This window comes from Taudactylus pleione, unplaced genomic scaffold (genome assembly GCF_031769625.1).
Source record: "Taudactylus pleione unplaced genomic scaffold, aTauple2 ptg000609l, whole genome shotgun sequence".
Taxonomy (NCBI): domain Eukaryota; kingdom Metazoa; phylum Chordata; class Amphibia; order Anura; family Myobatrachidae; genus Taudactylus; species Taudactylus pleione.
The window spans coordinates 14878635-14896746 of NW_028285011.1; the positions used below are offsets into that span (position 1 = coordinate 14878635).

The following is an 18112-nucleotide window of genomic DNA, read 5'->3' on the forward strand; positions in this document are numbered from 1 at the left end:
ATGGCAATATTTTATCCTCCCCCACCTTCTCTCTGGGGACAGGAAGTTCCGACTAGCGCAAAGCAACTTTCCAGGTGAAAAACATGGAAAGGATTGACATACACACTCTCTTACTGTACATCAACATTGGTTGGTTCCTATTATTCCAGGAAGAAAGTGGGTAGACCCAGTGACATCTGCACAGGGGACACCTCGCAAACGAGGAAAAAGTTTAATTTGCTATACTTATATTCATTTTAGCACAAGAGGGCTGTTATTCCTTTTAGCATATCCCTGATACAGATCAGATCTATTCAACATGCAGTTGTCGTGGAACCAGAAGTCTCAGACAAAAAGTCAGCCTGATCTATATATAGGTTTTGTGGCTGATTAAAACCAGGTGAACTGAAGGCTTGACGTCAGCCAGCCACAAAACCTGTATAATGCATGAGTATCCTGGTTTAAAGGGATATTATGGTAAGCCTATATATACATAACTAACTACCAAGCAACAAATTTGCTTGTGAAAAAAAGTGTTATAAATATCATTTGTTTGACTGGCTGATTCTTGCAAAAGCGTCAACCAGAACTTGCACCCATCCTCTGCTTTCCATTTTACTTCGCGAAATCCATTCGCCATCCCAAAGCAGTTATTCATGGGTTCTGAGCTGAGAGGAGAATCCGGCGTCCAAACGAAGCATCCTGAGAGGCAAATGTATCGAAGGTATAGAACCTACGAAAGGTGTTAACAGAAGACCACGTGGCCGCCTCACAAAGCTGTTCAGCTGAGGCGCCACGGCGAGCTGCACACGAGGGACCCACAGAGCAAGTGGATTGAGCAGTGACAGTAGCCTGTACAGCAGGGATGGGGAACCTCAGGCCCGGGGGCCGTATAAGACCCGCGGAGTCATTTGGTCTGGCCCTCTGAGCTTTTCTTTGCTAGCCTCATCTGGCTAGCAGGTTACATAGAATGGCACCCTGCAGCCAGAATCTATTCAGCAGTGCTGCCAGGAGCATCCTTAGGACGCTTCAGACGGTCACACTGCTGCCCTTACAGCTCCCTGGAGCATCCTCAAGATGCTCCAGGCATTGCTGTAATCACAGGCGATTGTGACCCCACCCCCGTTTGACATCACATGAAGGGGGCGTGGCCGGCATCGGGCCCGCAAATAATGTTCTATATATCAAAATGGCCCTCGGCAGAAAAAAGGTTCCCCACCCCTGCTGTACAGGAAGACCTGCCTGCGTGTAAGCCTGTGAGATAGTCATGTGAAGCCATTTAGTCAATGTCTGTTTATTGGCTGGCCAACCCTTCTTGTGAAATCCATAGAGCACAAATAGGGAGTCTGTTTTCCTCAGAGAACTGGTACGGTCCACGTAGATCCTGAGAGCACAGACCACATCCAAGGAGGCCTCACCTACCGAGAGGCCTGGTGACTGGAAGGCCGGGATTACGATTTTTTCATTAATATGGTAACAAGTAACCACTATGGGAAGGAAACCAGGGCGAGTCCAAAGAACAGCCCTTTCCTGATGGAAGATTGGAAATTGTGAGCGACATGAGAGTGCCCCTAAATCCGATACCCTTCGGGCGGTCGCCATAGCCAGAAGAAAAGAGTCTTTGCTGTGAGCGGCTTGAAGACAGGGACCCTGAGACAAAAGGTCCAGCTGGTGAGGTAGCAGGGGCGAGTGTGTCTATGGAAAACATTTAAGCCTGCATCACATAATTTGCATGAGAGCAGTATGGGTGCAGCTGCTTGCTTGCTGCTCTTGCCTTTGCTAGACATAGCTGCAGAGTAGTATAGCCCACAATATGGCACTGAGTAATACGCAACCACTAGGTATGTGATATACAAGTAGGAATGCAATATACTGATCCTGTCTTATGCTTGGGTAAGCTGCAGGAGCACACAGCACAAAATATGGCACAGTGCAGTAACTAACTGTATGTGACAACCATCACAAAATACAAGAAATGTGAGGTACAGAAAATCCTGAATACACTTGTATGTTAGGGCAAAGATGAGAAAAAAGGGAAAGATATATGCTGACAGTACAGAGAGAATATAGACAGACAGCGCTAGCATAAGTCACATACAGTGCAGAAATACATATAACTGCAAAATGGCGCTACAATCAACTACTCAGTCCTTAACCACTTAACTGACATTCTTTTTCCAAAAACCGCTCCAAAATTGTTGGTTTCTTTTATGATTGAATTAGGTCAAGAACATCATTTTAAACTTATCCATCACTATTTTATTTGAAAAAAATATTTTTTTAAAAACACAGTATACCATAAAAATAGCACTTTTTATGTTATACTGTAGTGATGGCCATTGACAGCTGTACCATCGATGGTTCAACCATCGTTAGAAGCCATCAATTCTTTAGCGATTGGTCGAGGTCTGTGTAGACCACAACTGCCGATTTTTCCTAAACATCGATTGAGTGTTACCATCGATGGTGCAACATTGATAGCCACCAGCAATGGCAAACCACTTGTTTTCAGTCAGACCATCGATGGTTGGCTGCCATCCCTATTCAGAGGCTCTGTGATATCTATCGATATATATATATATCTATATAGATATATATATATATATATATATATATATATATATGTATACAGATATATATATCGAACATGTGTGTATATATATATATATATTACACACACACATATATATATATATGCACACACGTATATATATATATATATATATATACACACACATATACATACACGTATATATGTATATGTATATATATATATATATATACACATACACACACATATACACGAAACTGAAGTGTCTCTGGCTCGGGGGCGGGGTATAGGGGGAAGGTTCGTTGCATCCTGGGAGCAAAGCTTTAACTGTTCGGTGCCTGGTCCTCAACACCATCAACTACACCCCCACCCCCCCAAAGTCTCGTTGTGGAGCCCTATGGACTCTGAAGAAGAAATATAGAGTTTAGGAAAAATTGGTCATGCTCTGAAGATTTGAAAAAAAAACTCCCGCCGCTCAAAAAATTAAAAACCCTGCACCTAATTGAACAGGTGCAGGATTTTTACTATTCCCGAACCTAATTTAATATCCCCCATACTGGCAGGTAATCCTGTCAATATGTGAAAAAAACGATTATCTACAAAGATAAGTTCATTTTTTTAATATGTGCTGCTGCAATACCAATGCCATACTACTGTATGGCGATGGTGATATTTTTACACTTATATATAAAAGTGATTTTCTCTAGGATAAGTACTTTATTCAATGATGTGAATCTATACAAGTGTCACATTGCGCAGGATCTAGAGCATTTGACACTTAACACAATTCATCTCCCCCTCGGTCCTCAATGCACACTTGCAGCAATAAGGATATCCCTGTTGAAGCACAGGTAGTTAAAACAAAATGAGGTACTAATTAAATCATCTGTGCTCAAGCATGAATATACTTACAACCTGGCCTGTTACTGCACCCTGGCGGCCGGGATAGTGCACTGCAAGAACACACAAATACAGTACTGCTGTCAGTGGTGAGATGAACGGGATGTCAGAGAATGACAATTCTCGCGATACCGGGTGTGTTTCTCACTCACACCCAGCCGCGTCATGACATCACGGGACCGGATCCAGGAAGTGAGCCGGGTGTGTGTGCATCGGATCCGCAGCCCATTCCCACAGCAGCTTCTGCCATCACTTGACCCCGCCGTACAGAGCCCCGTCCCGGTGACGTCACACGGAGCCCAGATCGGATTCTCAGCATTAGTGCTGCTGTGTAGCCGGTGTAAGCTGCGCTCCAGCCGCCCCCTCCCTGGCATGGGGAAGTGACAGCCCGCTAGACGCTGTTACTCGGATACCACCGACCACTTGGACTTTGACATGGCAGATCAGTGAGCGCAGCGGCCGGGCTTATTCTCCGCAGGTATATCCCTGATAGCCGGCTCTGGCTGCAGCTGCACAGTGTGACAGGCCAGGGAGGAGGAATAACCCGGGGGAGGGGACAGATATGGGAGACAGACACACACCAGGGACAGAGAGATAAAGTGCTGTGTGAGGAGGGGGTAGCAGTGCGACGCCATGTGTCTGGCAGACAGGTTGTAGCTATGCCATTGTCTGTGCTTTCTCTTGCTCTCCCACATAATACACGTATACAGTATTTACATACTTGATGTATAGACTTTCTGGTAATCGGGACGTTAAAAGCCCTAAATGATTCCCGTAACAGACTTATATTGTCCCTTATGTTCTCTCACTCTAACCTTAGTGCCCCAAATATAAAGAAAACTGTAGAGTACTGTGTGTGTGACTATCGAAGGGGTCTATTTACTAAGCAGTGTTAGGAGACAGAGTGACAGGTGATAAGGTGCCAGCCAATATGCTCCTAACTGTCAGTTTTCAAACACAGCCTGTGAGATGACAGTTAGGAGCTGATTGGCTGGCATCTTATCACTTTCTTATCACTTTTCACTCTGTCTCCTAACACTGCTTAGTAAATACACCCCATATATATCTATACCACTATCAATCATTGTTACTTGGCAGTCATAAGTAAGTGCTCCCTCTTAATGATGAAACAAAGATAAACGTGATTTGATGGAATGTTGTGAAACTCAGACCTAAAAAGCTGGAGTAAATATCTCCATCAGTATATGTACTACCCTTACATGTGTATCCTCTTTAATGTTATCTCCACAATACACAATTTTGTCACTCAGATACATGGAAAAAATAAGTGTTATTTTTTTTTGGCTACCTGGCTAGAAACAAGGAGCATGTTCTCAGGTTATCTGATATGAGGAGTTTGTAGAATAAATGACTGTTATGTGCAGATAGCCTCCTAAATTGTAATCTGCATATAACAAGATTTGTGTTTTTTTTTCATGTAAAGCTTTCTTTAGGTGTTTTCTTATTATATTTATTCCTACTATTTGTCCATTGTGCACCTGTTAAAGATTGTTCTTTTACTAAAACATCTACAACAATCTAGTTCAGAACATGGGGTACACTAACATTTTACCTTGGATATATATAATAGTGATGTGATAATTTGACATTATAATGCATAAGGAAGCTGATAACTGATTAGTACAGTATACATATCATATTACAACACATCAAAACTTCTTTACATAAATTCTCTAACAAAAGAGATGAAAATTAAACATGCTTTTCACATTCTGCAAGTTTGCCAATACAGCGTGTGTTTATTAATGGACTTTTCATGTACTCCAGTTTTAGGGACCTATGTATCAAGCTGTTTTATACATAAAATTATGCAGAAACTGCAGTTTATGAATCATTTTTTGTATTGTAGCTATGCACTAATGGCACAATGTTGGAGATTTCATAGAAATCTCTGGCAAAGTGCTAATTAGCACTTCAGATCTCAGGACCTCATTCAGAGTCGGTCGTTGCAGCCGCTCGGTCGTAAGGTAAAAGGGGCCGGATATTCAAATGAAGCGTTCGCAAGTTGCGTCGTTAAGATGGGATCGTTAGCTGAACGAGCGAGGGGAGGATGCGGCCGTAAGACTAAAAATACGCCCCCTTCTTGTTCGCAATACATGTCATCTCCGGGCATATAAGGATTAATCAAGACCATCGGGAACCATCGGAGCTGGTCATAGAGCTTACGGTTGACCATACCCTCTCTTAAGCACTACGAACAAGTCAGTGTAAAAACCTCCCATGTCACATGTGCCATGACACTACTTAGTTAATTATGCACTCCCATAAAACGCCGTTTGCATAGTCAGGTACGCCTGCGTTCGGATCTCCACTCCCCCGTTCACAAGGACCTTCCCCTGTTACCACCCACAAACGCCTCATCCTGTCACTCAAACTAACGACCTGGCTGTGTTCAAGGAGAGAGCAATTTCTGATCGGAATAGCTAGTTTGCGCACGCGCATTGCAAATTTTACGCATGCGCAGTTTAGCGAACATCAGTGGCGTACGACCGAGTGGCCGCAACGACCGACTCTGAATGAGGTCCTCAGTCCCTATTATTATCAGTGGGGACTACGATATGATCCCTATGTACTAAACACCAAAAAGCAAAGCTTTTCGGAGTTTAGCCCCAGTAGTTTACACAATCTCTAATATGGGTAGCTCACGTTAACTCATGAAACGTAGATTGGACTGCATTCTAAGATTTTAGAATACAGTGGAGGGAATCAAGCACTATTGACACTTATTTTATCTATTTTTAATGTACTTTACATTTATTACGTTTGAAAACATAAATAAAACCAGAGGTGAACGTGCCCTTGGTTTTCTTTGTGCTGTCACTTTTAAGTTTTTGATTCCAACTTTAAATACTATTATACATATGTTGAAGCATTGACGTTTATTTATTGTCTGTTATATGGCGTGTGTTCAGTTTATGTGCTTTTCTTTTATTTTCACATTGCCTTGCTGGAATATGCTAACATTAAACATAGGCCCCTATTTAACAACGAAGAATAACCCCTTTACCGCTCGCTAAAGGGGTTATGCCACCCTTTCTGGAGTTAACAAATGGCTGTAATCTAAGATTACCGCTGTTTGTCAAGCATCGCTCTCGCCAGCTTTTAGGTGGCGAGAGCGATGTGCTCCCCATTGCCGGCAAAGCCTTCCAGGCGCTGCCGGGTCCCCGTGTCATGCACAGATGGACCGCCGCGCATTCGCATTACACCAAGCCCTGTCGCTGGCAGCATTAGGCTGCCAGCAGTCCAGCGGAGGTCCTCGCCGAGGAGGAAGACTTTGCGCGACTTCACCGGAGGGGTAAGTATTTGGTAAATACAAATGAATATTTTGTTAGTATCGCAGTGATGCTAAACGAAAAATTCCACCGGCATTTGCCTTCGTTGGTAAATGGGGGACATAGTTTGGTTGGCATTGTAAAACCATGTAACACTAGAGTACATGACGGAATGACATATATTACATTTTCAGTGGATATGCATTATATGTATACATCCACCTTAGGTTATGGCAGGAAAATATGTCTTGACATCTTTATAAATAGTCAACTACTATTACTGTAATATAGGGATTTATTTGCATGTTTATATACAAATGCTGTTTACATTATTTTATTGATAATGAATTGCTATGCTGACTATATATACGGTATAAATGTGTTTAATTATTACTTCTTGATAAAAATAAGCTAGCTGTACGCTATATATTGAGTAGCAGGGTATTTAATCTAAGCTCTGGTGTGCCATCATTTTATTTTAGTTCTTACTGTTTGAGAGCTTGTCCAACAAAATGCTGTGTAATATTTGTTTGAACAAATGCTTGTAAGCAAGGTTCATTGCCCATAGTTATGACTGGCAACTTGCTTGCATTAGATGCTGTGACATACTGATGAATTGCTGTTATTTCGAGTAGGTATAAATGTGTGCTTCTTGGTATTTTAGGTTCTTGGTGTCTTTTGCAGTTGTTGGCTGGTATTCTGAGAAAGCGGTGAACCCAGTAAAGGCCATTGTTATTTGCTGTTCTTGCATGATTTATTCTAGACATTTAAAGGCTGGGGTCAATTTCACCCAACTGTGCAAATGCAGATTTATTAGTCTGACTCATTTCTAATTATATTGCTCCCCTTCAAATTGAGACAGAGAGGCCACACAAATTACAGTGCAATTGATGTGTAGGCCAAATGCTTAGAACTCACTTTTAGCATATTTTGTCTATTTATTATATATCCTGTTTAGAATAAATGACTAGATCATCAGTCAGCCATTCAAATGATGCTGACTGTGCAGCAACACCATAGTCTACAGCGTGACCCCTTTAACCTGGTACAGAGTTCTCCTAATGTACTATTGCAGTTACCTGGCTGAATTAATAATGGTGCAACAATGTTGTTTTTACAAAAAACATCTGTTAATTCAGCCCAAGTAACTGCAATAGTAAGTACTATAGCAGAGCATTTTGTACAATGTGGAAGGGGCCATGTTGTAGGATCACGCTTATAACGCTAAATAAACTGTTGCAACATTTCTGTCTGTCCTTGTGTAATTTGCATCATGATATATTAAATGATATCACAAATAGAAAGTTCTGTAGCAGAGCATTTTGTACGGGTTGGGTATGGGACGCTGGCTGGCAGAATCCCGACACCGGCATCACGATAGGGCTATCATACCGACACTTGTTGTTCTGTATGCTAACCCTCCCTCTTTGGTGCCTAAACTTCCCCCCACCTCGGTACTTACCTTCGGCATCCCGGCGGTCAGGATGCTGGCCTCGTTATTGTGAGAGGCGTCAGGAGTCCGGCGCCAGCGATATCAGCGCCGGCATCACGGCTGCCGGGATACTGCCTGTATCCCATTTTGTACAAGCTGAAAAGGGCCATATTGAACGATCTCGCTTTTAACACTAAATAAACTTTTGCAGTACTTCTGTCTGTCCTAGTGTATTTTTACATATCATGATATCTTAAATTATATCATGAATACTAAGTTCCAGCGATATTGTCTGTGCAGAAACACAAGAGGCTATGCAGACAACTTTGTAATATTTGTCATTTTTATTTTCTGACTGACCTAATGAATTTTATTTGTTTCCGCAGTCACTTCAGTTTTTCCAGGGGAAAATCGTCATTGTGTGCAGAGTTTCATATTAAGTGCATGCAACGCTTAAACTGTGTACACTCTATACAATGTATTATATCATGTATATCGTTCCGATGCGGATTGGAACGATATATCATACACATCGTACAGTGTGTACGCCCGATCCGTCCTTCCCGGCCATCGTTCATTGCATCGTCCCATCTTCTGTCCTGCACAGCAGATGGGATGAAGCAATGAACATCTAGGGAAAATAACATGCAGCATGGAACGATACATTGTGCCATCGTACGGCGGATCTGCAGTGTGGACGTCGCGCGTGATGTGTAATTACATCAGTCGCCGCATCACTGAGACGCACCATCGTATGGTGTGTACCCAGCTTTGCTGAAATCACATTAGAGGAGCTCTTCATGCAACTTTGTTGGTTGCATCAGGAAATTGTATGAAAGTCACCTGGATACAGTGTGTTTGACACAGAGTAAAGTTGTCAGGACAACATCATGTCTAAGATATGTTAGTGTTAATGTATGTAAATAGTAATACACCCATATGAAACATTTGTGCTAAGCAAAACGTTTAATATTTTTGCTTGCAATTGTTGGAATGATATGTATAAGTAACTGCAGGTTTATAGCATTTGTGGGCTGCGTAAGGCAGTGGTTTATGTGTATGGAAATATCACAGTTACAGGCTGTATGCAGCACTGAATGCCATCGAGCTATAAAGGTACAAGTCAGAGAGGTGCTTGGAAGTTTTTAGAAACTATCAGAAATAATTGTCATTTTTTTTTTATTGAATAAAGTTTATCTATTTAAGGGACATATGTATCAAACTGCAGTTTCTGCATATTTTTATGTATCGATCCTATGTACTAATAGCACAATGCAGGACATTTCACAGAAATTTCCAGCAAAATGTTAATTGGCACTGCAGATCGCAGTCCCCATTATTATCAGTGGGAACTACGATCTGACCCCTATGTACTAAACTCCAAAAAGCAAAGCCTTTCGGAGTTTAGCACCGGTAGTTTACATCATCTTCAGATTGTGTAAACTACTATTTGTCTATGGGGTCTCCAGGGGAAGGAGAGAGATCTTTCGATCTCTCCCCCGCAGCCCCTGGCCGGCCCTGAAGGCTGATGCTGTGAGCATGCGTAGTGTCAGCATCCCCTGGGGAAGTCTTTCAGTTCTGTGAACGACTTCCCCCTAAATGCCAGGGATATAACTCGCGGCGAGCAGTGGTTACCGCAACCACTCTCCCCCAGCGAGTTCCTGGTAGTTTTATTAAAAATGAAAATATCTCCGGCGAGTTCGATCGTTAATCGCGGCAGTACCACGAATATTAATACATAGACCCCCTAAATGTTTCCACACTTTATCATTTCAGTTTCATATGTTTCTTTTTACATAGCTATTTATTGTTGATCTACACTTTAAAAACAGAATTTGTATGTATCAATTGATAAAAACATTTACAAATGTTAACTTTTCTGCTGTCCTCTGAGAGAAAAAATCATTGTTTAGTAAAGTTTTCGGTGCAGAATAATATAGTTAGAGCTCTCATGTCTCATTTGCCCTATAACTACAACTTGGCAGTCAGCCAGCTATCACTGGTTCTCGAGTTTTCATAGCAGTTACCCTAAATCTGGGTACACACCTTATGATTGTGCGACCCAGCGATGCTGTGGGCGATGTAACCAAACATTATGTGATTTGTCGCCGTACAACTGTGTGGTGCATTGTTACATGCTACATGTAAGTACAATGCGTCTTTCGTTTAATCGTCCCATTGGACCTTCGGATATGACAAATTGGATGTACACAGAATATGATGTGCATGATATATCGTTCCAGTCCGCATTGGGAACGGTATATTGTATGGTGTGTACCCAGCTTTAGGCTCCATACCCATTGGCATCAACTTTGTGCACTATACTGGGGTGTGGTATAACAGTTACATTGTGAATGGCTAAAAGTCGACATTTGCAATGTCAACATTCTCTATATCAACACTGACATAATGTTGATCTTGTGAGAATGTCCACCATATTATCTAAGCCAGTGTTTTCCAAACTTATTTCTCAGGGAGCACTAACAGTGCATGTTTTCCAGGTCTCCTCACAGAATCACAAGTAAAATAATCAGTTCCAACTGTAGTTCTTTTAAAATGTATCAGCCAGTAATGTATACACCTGTGCACCATCTAAGCCTATCCCTAGCTGCTATGTTCATAATGGAAAAATGTATAATGTTGACAATTTTAATGTTGATCTGCAGAACCATTCAACATTAGATTGTTGTTATTCTGAATACAGACGAAATAACTGCATATCCAGACTAGACAATGTATTTAATAATTGTCCAATGCATAGGAATGGGCCTCAAAATGGAGTATGTTGACTCTGTAGGCAATACTATTTGGGAGCATTGCAATTTTACAAACTGTTTAAAGCATTGAGCTCCTACAATTTCACTGGCATCTGAAGAATTAATTGCAGACCCTGAAAACCTCCTGTATATTCTTAGCCTTAGTTTCCGTGGTGACCAAAAGGGCCCCTGAGGCCCCCAGCTGTCACATTCTGTTCACTTTATTTATTTATTTATTTATTTATTTCTTCCTGTATCGTTTTACTTTATTGCACTGTAGATAGGTTACAATAAGTCAACTTTGAATCTGATTTTAATTGCTATTAACCCTCCTCCTCTATAATTTGGTGGGGGTGGACCAGGCAAAAAGTGGGGACCATGGGGGAGGTCCGGAGGAGTGGGGGCGGGCCCACCTGTCATAAGTGCCTCAGGCCCCCTGAAGGCTTACTTCGGCTCTGATAAACAGCGAACTATTTGCTTTTCTTTAATTCTACCCAGAGATACTAAATCTACATTGTGTGAATATCAAGAGAATGAGTGGTTTAGATATTTCATTTTCTCTGCTGAGGTAAAATGGAAATGTTTCCTAGACACCAATAAAGGTGTTTGCTTGATATTACTATGAAATAAACTCTCTGACTTAAGAGTATCCTCATGTTATATAAGATAAAGAGCCGTGCAATAAATGAACTCCTTTCAGGAAAAAAACACTTTATTGGTATATTTCTTTTACCATTTATAACAAATACCTCTACATGACATAGTCAGGTGCATAAATATTGGGACATTGACAGAATTTTCATATTTTGGCCTCTATTCACCACTACAGTGGCTTTGAAATGAAACAAACAAGATGTGCTTTAACTGCAGACTTTCAGATTTAATTTGAGGGTAATTACATCCAGATCAGGTGAACGGTGTAGGAACTACAATGGTTTCTATATGTGCCTCCCACTTTTTAAGGGGTCAAAAGTAATGGGACTATCAACTCAAAAGTAATTTCATGGACAGGTGTGGGCTATTCCCTTGTTGTTTCATTATCATTAAGCAGGTAAAAGGTCTGGAGTTGATTCTAGGTGTGACATTTGCATTTGGAATCAGTTGCTATCGACTCTCAATATGAGATCCAAAGAGCTGTCACTATCAGTGAAGCAAGCCATCATTAGGCTGAAAAATCAAAACAAACCCATCAGAGAGATAGCAAAAACATTAGATGTGGCCAAATCAACTGTTTGGAACATTCTTAAAAAGAAAGAACACACCGGAGAGCTCAGCAACACCAAAGACCCGGAAGACCACGGAAAACAACTGTGGTGGATGACAGAAGAATTATTTCCCTGGTGAAGAAAAACCCCTTCACAACAGTTGGCCAAATCAAGAACACTCTCCAGGAGGTAGATGTATATGTGTCAAAGTCAACAATCAAGAGAAGACTTCACAAGAGTGAATATAGAGGGTTCACCACAAGATGTAAACCATTGGTGAGCCTCAAAAACAGGAAGACCAGATTAGAGTTTGCCAAACAACATCTAAAAAAGCCATTACAGTTCTGGAACAACATCCTATGGACAGATGAGACAAAGATCAACTTGTACCAGAGTGATGGAAAGAGAAGAGAAGGAAAGGAACTGCTCATGATCCAAAACATACCATCTCATCAGTGAAGCATGGTGGTGGTAGTGTCATGGCGTGGGCATGTATGGCTGCCAATGGAACTGGTTCCCTTGTATTTATTGATGATGTGACTGCTGACAAAAGCCGCAGAATGAATTCTGAAGTGTTTCGGGCAATATGATATGCTCATATTCAGTCAAATGCTTCAGAACTCATTGGACAGCTTTTCACAGTGCAGATGGACAATGACCCGAAGCATACTGCAAAGGCAACCAAAGAGTTTTTTAAGGCTAAAAAGTGGAATGTTATGTAATCCCCTGACCTGAATCTGATTGAGCATGCATTTGACTTGATGAAGACAAAACTGAAGGGAAAATGCCCCAAGAACAAGCAGGAACTGAAGACATTTGCAGTAGAGGCCTGGCAGAGCATCACCAGGGATGAAACCCAGCGTCTGGTGATGTCTATGCGTTCCAGACTTCAGGCTGTAATTGCCTGCAAAGGATTTGCAACAAAGTATTAAAAAGTGAAAGTTAGATTTAGGATTGTTTAGTTTGTCCCATTACTTTTGGCCCCTTAAAAAGTGGGAGGCACATATAGAAACCGTTGTAATTCCTACACCGTTCACCTGATTTGGATGTAATTACCCTCAAATTAAATCTGAAAGTCTGCAGTTAAAGCACATCTTGTTTGTTTCATTTCAAAGCCATTGTGGTGGTGAATAGAGGCCAAAATATGAAAAATCTGTCAATGTCCCAATATTTCTGCACCTGACTGTATATCGTAATTAGAGAAGAGATTTTTTTTGTCAGCATTTGTTAACATTGTATGAGGCTTATTTAGAGGTGGACACACACATCCTCCATGAATATGTCACGTCATGCCGCTACAGGCACTCTGCATGCCGAATATAGGTGCCACAAGGCAGCAACGGTGCCCCCCTAGGCAGCGTCACTCCTTGCCCTACCCCCCTAATAATGGCCATGGGCACACGCACGCACGCACACACGCGCGCGCTTAGAAGGTTTTTCTTTAATATTGCACATTGTTAAAAAAACAAAACCAGTAGCATGTGTTCCAGATAGAACGAGTGTTGTATACTTATACCCCATGTTACTAGTAAATGCAAAATTCTAATTGCCCTCTCTGTACACAATATAATAATTGCATGAGCATGCCCTTCATTACTTCAGGTGTCAGCAGGCGCAAGTAAGCCAAAAGCTAAAGGCTTCATACAGACGTACTGTGTGCATACACCTTTTAGCTTTGCATGCACCGTACTAAAATGCTTGTCTTGTACAAAGAAAAAAAAAAAAATATATATATATATATATATATATATATATATATATATATATATATATTTTAAATGCACACCTGGATTTTTATTTATCTGTATATACTGTAGTTACAGTTTTGTATAAAACTCCTCCCTAATTGATCCAACATCACACAAGCCATAAATGTAACATAATGTACCAGAGTGATGTTGCAGCCTATTTATTTGTTTGGTTTATCTTGCAAGATATAATATAAATACATATATTTTCTTTTAAATGTTTAATAACCCTGAGCATAGGCTACCCATCCAATGTATCTATTCTATTAATGAATGGCACCTGCCTTATTGCTAACTTTGTTAATCAGCAATGAGCAATTCCTCCGGTAACCGAATCACCTTTCTACAGTGATAAACTGTATTCCTTATACGGGATGCGGTTAACATCCCGACAACCGGGATGCCCTCTGCCGGAATCCCAGGGGTAATTAGAATTATGGTGCATACACACGGTCAATTTTCTTATCAGATATGAACGATAACAATTGTAAAAATGGTTCATATCTTTGACATGTAGGGCATGCATCGATGAACGGCGTTCCCGCATGATCTCGGACATACTGTGTCTGCAGTGAGATTTTGATAATTTCATTCATTTTAATACTGTCAGAAATCGTTCATCTGACCGTGTGTATGCACCATTAGGCTGTGGCAGGGGGGAGGTTAGGATTAGGCTCCAGGCAGGGGGGGTTAGGTTCAGGCACCACCAGGTTAGGCACGAAGGGGTGAGGGTTAGGTTTAGGCACTTACCGGGAGGGTTAGGGTGCGAGTTAGGGAGGGTTAGTATAAGGCTGCAGGAAAGAAGAGTTAGGGGGTAAATAGGACAGGGGAACATTACTTCCAGTACCCCTGACGGGAATTGAACCATCGGGATGCCGCTGTCATGAGACATGTTACTATGTGTGTGTACACAAAATTGATACATTCAGCTTCCAGAATTATCTCGATTTCCACAATTTTATTGTACGATGGGGACATACAGGGGATACATCTACATACATTTGGTAAAAATATGACAGTTTGAGTAAGTTGGGCGCACTTTTATTAATAAAGTAACGGAATCACCATGCTGTGGTAATGGAATCACCAAGTGGGTAATGAGCATGATATGCATTAGTAATTAAAATGTACTGATTCAAATGCTATCAACATGGCTCAATACTTGGGATACCTGTGATTAAAAGTTGACATAAACATAGGAGGAACAAACAGATTCAGACGCATAGACGTGCAAATCAAAAATCTCAGCTACAAATCATACTTGCCTACTTTTGGTTTCTCTTCTCCAGGAGAAACCTGGAGAGAAGACGTAGCTGTCCACTTTAGTGGGCATGGCAGACTCGCGTCATTAGGCTCCACCCCCACCGCTAAGGAAGTACATTCATGAAATGTAGCCTTTACTGATCCTCTGGTACAGGAGGACTAAAAAAAATGTCTCCTGTTATCGATATTAGTGTGTTGCAACAACTTTAACTTCTGAACTATTAAATACTGTATGCCTCTTTACAAATTGAAATATGTAGGTAGAGTTAAATTGCTATGCTATATATTCACTAGAAATACACAATATGGACACAATTATTTGGCCACACCTGTTAATTATTGAATTGAGGGGTTTCAATGAAACCTATTGCCACAGGTGTATAAAATAAAGCACCTAGCCATGCAGTCTCCATTTGCAAACATTTGTGATACAGATGGGTCGTTCTGAAGAGCTCAGTGACTTCAAGCGTGGTACTGTGACAGGATGCCACCTTTGCAATAAGACAATTCGTGACATTTCATCCCTCCTGGATATTCCACAGTCAACTGTAAGTGATATTATTAGAAAGTGAAAGCGTTTAGGAACAACAGCAACTCAGCCACGAAACGGTAGACCACGTAAAATCACACAGCGGGGTCAACGACTGCTAAGGCACATGGTGCATAAGTCACCAACGCTCTGCTGCCTCCATAGCTGAAGAGTTCCAAACCTCCTCTGGCATTAATGTAAGCACAATAGCTGTGCGGCAGGAGCTTGCAGCTGCATGCAAGCCTCACATCACCAAGTCCAATGCCAAGCGTTGGATGGAGTGGTATAAAGCACACTGACACTGGGCTGTGAAGCAGTGGAAACATGTTCTGTGAAGTGACGAATCACGCTTCTCTGTTTGGCAGTCAGATGGGCGAGTCTGGGTTTGAATGCCAGGAGAACGTTACCTGCCTGACTGCATTGTGCCAACTGTGAAGGAAGGATAATTGTATGGGGCTGTTTTTCAGTGAAAGTATGCTGAAGCATTAAGATTGCCCAAAACATTTTGGACAATGCTATGCTTCCAATTTTGTGGCAACAGTCTGGGGAAGGCACTTTTCTGTTCCAACATAACTGTGCCCCAGTGCTCAAAGCAGAGCCCTGACCTCAACCCCCATCGAGCACCTTTTGGGATGAACTGGAACGGAGATTGCGAGCCAGGCCTTCTTGTCCAACATCGATGCCAGACCTCTACAGAATGATTGGGCACAAATTACATTATATATATATATATATATATATATATATATATATATATATATATGACCAGTCTTGATGGTTGGCAGAGGGTTAGAGTTTGGAGAGCCTGGGCTCAACCCAATACAGCCAGAGTACTGAAGAATGATTTATACTATTCTGGCGGTCACAGGATGCAAATAGATGTTTTTTGCTCAAATTATATGTTTTTTACAAAGGCAGTTGCTCCACAGCATACAAAATGATACAGAATTACATTATCTGGCCGAATTAGGGCTCCAGAGGCAAAGTGACCAAATCCCCAGACAGCAGCCTCCTTACTACCAAGCTGGCGCCTTTTAGGGCTCCAGTGAAACAATTAGCTGGCTGGGATGGTCAGCTCCTCCCTGCACCTCCTAAAGTCACCCCAGTCTGTCAATTTTTCTCAAAATATGTTGCAGCAGCTACTCTACTGAGCAGACCCATTGCAGAGTGATTGACAGGAAGTACTGTTTGTGGGTGGGGACTGGAAGGAGGAGTCAGCAAAACGCAGGCGTGCCAGTGCGTTTGAACGCTGTTATAGGGGCATGCCTTAAATTAGCCACTGCGATGCCTTACACAGCTTGAGGACTGAAGTTAGCAATTTCTGAGTAAGGTCTGACCTTGTGCTAGTGTGCGTGAGGCTGCGTTGGTACTCTAATGTACCGATAGTTTTGTAGTCTTGCTAAACATTACGGATGTGTGTAAGGTAAAGTGGGCGTCCTTATGTTATGCTGCGGGGGCATAGCGATTGCAATGGATTAGCATACTATCGCAGTTGTAATCGCTATTGCAGTTACGATCGGTAGTGAATCAGGGCCAGAGTGTGTGTTCTTTCTACCAGGATGAGACAATATAAAGGTATTTCACTATTCAGGGTATATTGAAGTGTGGGTTTTTAGAAGTGGAGATGTTGCCCATAGCAACCAATCAGTTTCTAGCTATTCTAGAAGGTGCTACATAAATGTTAAATAGATTCTGGTTGCTGTGGGCAACATCTCCACTTCTAAAAACCCGTACTAGTAAATATACCCCTAAAAGTCCAGACAGCCTCCGAATAATGTGCCAGGCTCTCAGTGGAAAAGTTTCAGATGTTCTTTGAAACTTCCAGCTTTAGGAACAGAACTTTTACCATTGCTTTTCAACACGATAAGGACCTAAATCACCTTGATAAAGATCCTAATTGGGTTGAAATGTGTCAGACAAATTCATCCTCAGATGTTCGCTTTTTTTTCCACAGCCATAGCAGTTCATGTCAAGTTGGCGCGCTGGTGGTATCTGAGTACTCGCAGGGACAGGACAAAGCTGTTGCTGGCCAAAAGCACTTGGGTTGATGGACACGTGTTTTGAGTAGCAACGAGCATGAGACTGGTGTCCGCCTGTTAGTACAGCCCTTTGGGGTTGATAGCTGTTTCGGCGCTTTAGCCCTTGTGGCCAAATTGCCACATAATTGTCTGCAGGTCTAGCACCCACTCCTTCACCTCTGAGACACACCTGCAGTAGAACTGCTTTTGGCACATCAGGTTGAATAGTTCATCTCAGCTGGTGGCACTTTCACACATGTCAACACTTATGGTGCGTACACGCGGTAGGATCAGTCAGCAATAACGATATTGCTGTCTGAACGTCCTACACCTTCCCGATGTGCTGGATGATCGTTATCGTTCCTATGTAACCTGGTCGATATCCACCAGGTTGGCCTGCATGCACGGGCGATGGTAGATAACGTTATCGTTCATATC

At 41.9% G+C, this 18112-nt stretch overlaps 1 protein-coding gene across 1 annotated transcript in view; it reads left to right on the forward strand.

The window, feature by feature from the left end:
* The first annotated feature begins 3528 nt into the window (after positions 1-3528).
* The window catches only part of TAB3 (TGF-beta activated kinase 1 (MAP3K7) binding protein 3), a 60046-nt gene continuing 45462 nt past the window's right edge, over positions 3529-18112 (forward strand). The window contains exon 1 of the mRNA XM_088454192.1: positions 3529-3908. The gene's annotated coding sequence lies outside the window, so the exon portion shown is untranslated. The remainder of the gene's footprint in view (positions 3909-18112) is intronic.